Genomic DNA, 4,596 nt, shown 5'->3' with positions numbered 1-4,596 from the left:
GTGATCGATGATGTAGAGTGTGCCTAAGGAGAGTCACATGGAGAGAAAACATTCTCTCAGGCTTTCACAGAGAGCACATTGGCCAAGCAATGGCTACAACCCATCCACATGGCTGACATTGACAAACAATCTGAGGTACAGGATCTCAGGATAATTCCTGAGGGGATTTCACTGACCTTATCAGACCCAAAAACTACAACTCTTGTTGCACAAGTCGTGCTTTTCCTTGGTGTTAACCACCCAGCAGAAAAGTATAAAAACGAAATATAAGAAGGAAAGCCATGCTGTTATGTTGAGCTGTAGGGGACTCAGGTCAACAATTTCTGACATTGCCAGTCAAGCGGAAGACCCAATACTATTATGAACTGCTAAACTCTTTTAGATCATTTTGCTGAGTTAACACACCTATAATATTCAAATAATGGAGCTTAACAAAAAAAGGGTATACAGATGAATGTCCATTTTGTATCTGTGTATTCAAAGTGGTTAGGAATGATACGTAGTCACATTCTCTTAATGAACAGAGTGATTTGTTCTAATGGTGTTTATAGATAGGATATCATGTACACATCTTGTACAGCAATTAATCACTGGGAGGAATGTATGCAATGTGTTAATTTATTGAAACTTCCCTACCAACTTGATTTCAAACTGTCTCATTGCTATTTGTTAATTAATAAAATTATGGAAAAAAAGAAATTACCAACAAAGTGAAAAGGCAACCCACAAATTTTGAAAAAATCTTGACTAATAAGCACTCAATAAAAGGTCTGCTGTCTAGAATTTATAAAGAAGTGAAAACAATTAAGGCCCCAAAATTTAATGACCCAGTCTAGAAATGGGCATCCGAGATGAACACACACTTCTCAGAGGATGAAATTAAAGAAGCGAATAAACATATGAAATAATGCTCCACATCACCAGCCATCCATGAAATGCAAATTAAAACAACACTTAGATAGGATCTCACCGCACAAATAATGGCTATCACCAAGAAATCAAGAAATGAAAAGTGTTGGAGAGGCTTGGGGAAAAGGGAAACTTCTCAACTGCTGGTGGGAATGTAGACTGGTGCAACCATTTTGGAAATCAGTGTGGAGACTCCTTAAAAACTTGTACTGGAAATCCCATTCAAGCCTGCTATCCACCTACTGGGAGTTTTTGCAGGGGAACTGAAAACGTCATATCATAGTGATATATGTGTACCTATGTGTATAACAGCACAATTTGTGATAAACAAATCTTGTAAACAACCAAGATTCCCATCACCTGAGGAATGGATGAAAAAGATGTGGTATTTTTATACAATGGAGTATTACTCAGCAATAAAGAATGATAAGCTAGAAACATTTATATTTAAATGGATGCCACTTGAAAATATACTCATAAGTGGAACATATGAGACCCATATATGTAAATATATTTACATTTAGTCTCCCTAGTATAAGGGCTCAAAAGAAAAAGTACAAATAAAAATGTATAACACAATTAAAAGGAAAGAGAGAACTTGGATTGGACAATGAGGAGAGGGCAAGGAAAAAAGCTGGGAAGCATGATAAGGGCAAAGCCATACATTTATATGCACAAGATAGATGGGTAATGTGAGGATCCTGAGAGTCTGCAGCATGTTGTTGAAACTAGCAGTTAATTGGTAGGATTCTTGCTCTGACTAACTATACAGACTGATACCTGTGAACTAAGCAACTGTAGTGAAGATAGCAATGTGTAATGGTAAGGTTATGCTTGGAATGCCTGTATTCTGATCTTCTAAATAGATACTGCTTGTCATGACATACCAATTATTGTCATACTGTCTCTCAAGTAAATGTTTGGGTTTTTTAAATGAAAGGTTAATAAATGAAAAAAAGACAAGAAAAAATATGTCACAGGACTGTCTTGCTGCAATGTATATGGTTAGATTTTTAAATTTCTGTATAAAATATGTAACTATTCATATTTTAAAAACATTTTTTAATGATTTTCTCCATATTGTGTAAAGCCTTAAAGTTTAGTATATCAATGCTAGATGGAAAACACCTGTTCCATGGTATACCTAAGACGTTTGATATTCAGACAGATAGTGAGGTTAAACCCAACTGCATATTTTGCAGGGTAATAATAAGCTTCTCTTCTAGAGGGTTAAGAACCTAAGTTTGCAGACCAAAAATTAGAGAAAAAGAAGGGCTGCTAAAGTACCCAACATATTGGCCCTAGACTTTCAAGGTCAGTGAAGACTCAGGACATTGGAGAACCTACACTGTAACATCATGTAACTCAGTTGTGTTCCACATTTTCTGATCAAGGAGAATATGGCTCCTCAGAGCGATGTGATCAATGACCTAGAGTGTGCCAAAGGAGAGTCATGTGGAGAGAAAACATTCCCTCAGGCTTTCACAGAGAGCAAATTGGTCAAGCAATGGCCGTGAATCATCCACATGGCTGACACTGACAAAGGATCTACAAAGTGCAGTGCAGGGTTTCAGGATAAATCCTGAGGGGACTTGATTGAACTTATAAGATACAAAAGTTACATTTCTTTTTATATAGGTCTTGCTCTATCTTGGTCTTGTCCATCCAGCAGAAAAGTAAAAACAAAAACAAAACAATGAGGTATAAGGGGTGAAGCCATGTTGGTATGCTGGGCTGTAAAGGGCTCAGGTCAACAATTTCTGAAATTGCCAGTCCTGTGAATGACCCACTACTATTATGGACTACTGGACTATATTGGATTATTTTGCTGAATTCATACACCTATAGTATTTAAATAGCAATGGAATACCCATGTCTAATAAAACTAATCAAATAAAGGGGATACAAATGAAGAACATTTTGTATCTGTATATATAAAATAGGATATATATGCAGCTACTTTCTCTTAATTCAATGAGAAGAAAGTTTTATACTAATAATATTTGGATAAGATATTATGCTGCATCTTGTACTATGAATAACCACTAAGAAGATAACAATATGCAGTGTATTAATTATTGAAACTGTCCCATTAATCAGTTTTGAAACTGTCTCATTGCTGTTTCTCAATAAAATTAAGAAAAAGGTATTCAACAATACAATCATTGGAGAGATATAAATCAAACCAGTTCCGAGATTCCATCTCACTCCCAAAAGAATGGCTATTATCAAGAAATCAACCAATAACAAATGTTAGCAGGGATGTGGAGAAAAAGAAACCCTTCTTCATTGTTAGTGGGTGTGCAGACTGCCACAAACACTGTGGAATTCAGTGTGGAGATTCCTCAAAAACCTAAGACTAAGGTCCAGTTTGAGTCAGCTATTCCTCCTCTTCTTGGTATCTTCCTCCCAAAATTAAAAGAAGTATACAACACTGATATATGCATACCTATGTTTTCTTAGCAGAACAGGTTTTTTTTGTAGCTAAATCTTGGAAACTACACAAATGACCATAAACTGATGAATGGACAAAAAAAAATTTATGATTTTTTTTAATGGAGTATTGGAGCCAGAGAGTTTACTCAGTAGAATATGTACTTGCCTGGCAAGCACAAGGGCCTGAGTTCAATCCCCAGTTCCACCACAAAAAAGAAAATGGAGTACTACTCAGCCATAAATAAAGATAAAATTGAGACACTTTTAACAAAATGAATGCACATTAAGGCTGGATTCTTAAGTAAAATAAGTTGGATATATGTATAAATATCATATCGTCTCTCTAGTATGAGAAACTGAAAGTGTAAATAAGAACAAAAATCCATGATAGATATTGTGAAATAGGAAGAAATTGTACAAAAGGAAAGGGGAACTGGAGGAGAGGAGGTAAAGAAGTAAGGGAAAAGAAAGATGAGAAAAGAAGAATGAAATGGAAAGAGATCTTTGTAAATGGGGTGGAGAGAAGAATGGTTGAAGGAAGGGGAGGGAATGGAAAAGAAAAGAATCAAGGTGTGTCATGTGCAGGTACTAATTCCCTACAATGAATGAGCCATTGTGTATATCTAAACTATTTTTAAATTCATTTTAAACAGAAAAGGCAAGAAACAACAATAAAGCAGAGTTTCAAAACAGGATAGTGGGGGAGTAACAATAATCAACACACTGTATATTGTTATAATCACAGTAGTTCTTCAGAGTACAAGATATAGACATGAAACATTGCCCAGAAAATTACTAGCACAGAACTTTCCCCTCAGTGAACCAGGAGAAACCAGCTGCATAACTACCTTAGCTGTCTTCTGTATGTATATATATATATTTTCCTTACTCTTCCTTCCTTTCCCTTTCTCCCATCACGGTTTTTCTTTTCTTTTGGTCAGTTTCCTCCCTAGAACCCAGCCTGCATGGGAAATACAATGAAGAATTAATAAATGGGATTTCACCTTATTAAAATGCTTTCATACAACCAAAGAAATTATCAACAAAGTGAAAAGACAACCTACAGAGTGGGAAAAAGATTATAGTCAGTTGTCCCTCAAACAAAGGACCTATGTCTAGAATATATAAAGAATTAGAAAACATCGGTACCCCCACCAAACTTAAAAGATACAACTAAAAATGGATATTTGAGATGAATACACATTTCTCAGATGAAGGAATACAAATAGCAAATAAATATGTGATAAACTT

The sequence above is a fragment of the Octodon degus genome, unplaced genomic scaffold, assembly GCF_000260255.1.
Source record: "Octodon degus isolate 3935 unplaced genomic scaffold, OctDeg1.0 scaffold00137, whole genome shotgun sequence".
Taxonomy (NCBI): domain Eukaryota; kingdom Metazoa; phylum Chordata; class Mammalia; order Rodentia; family Octodontidae; genus Octodon; species Octodon degus.
This window is presented reverse-complemented; position numbering follows the sequence as displayed.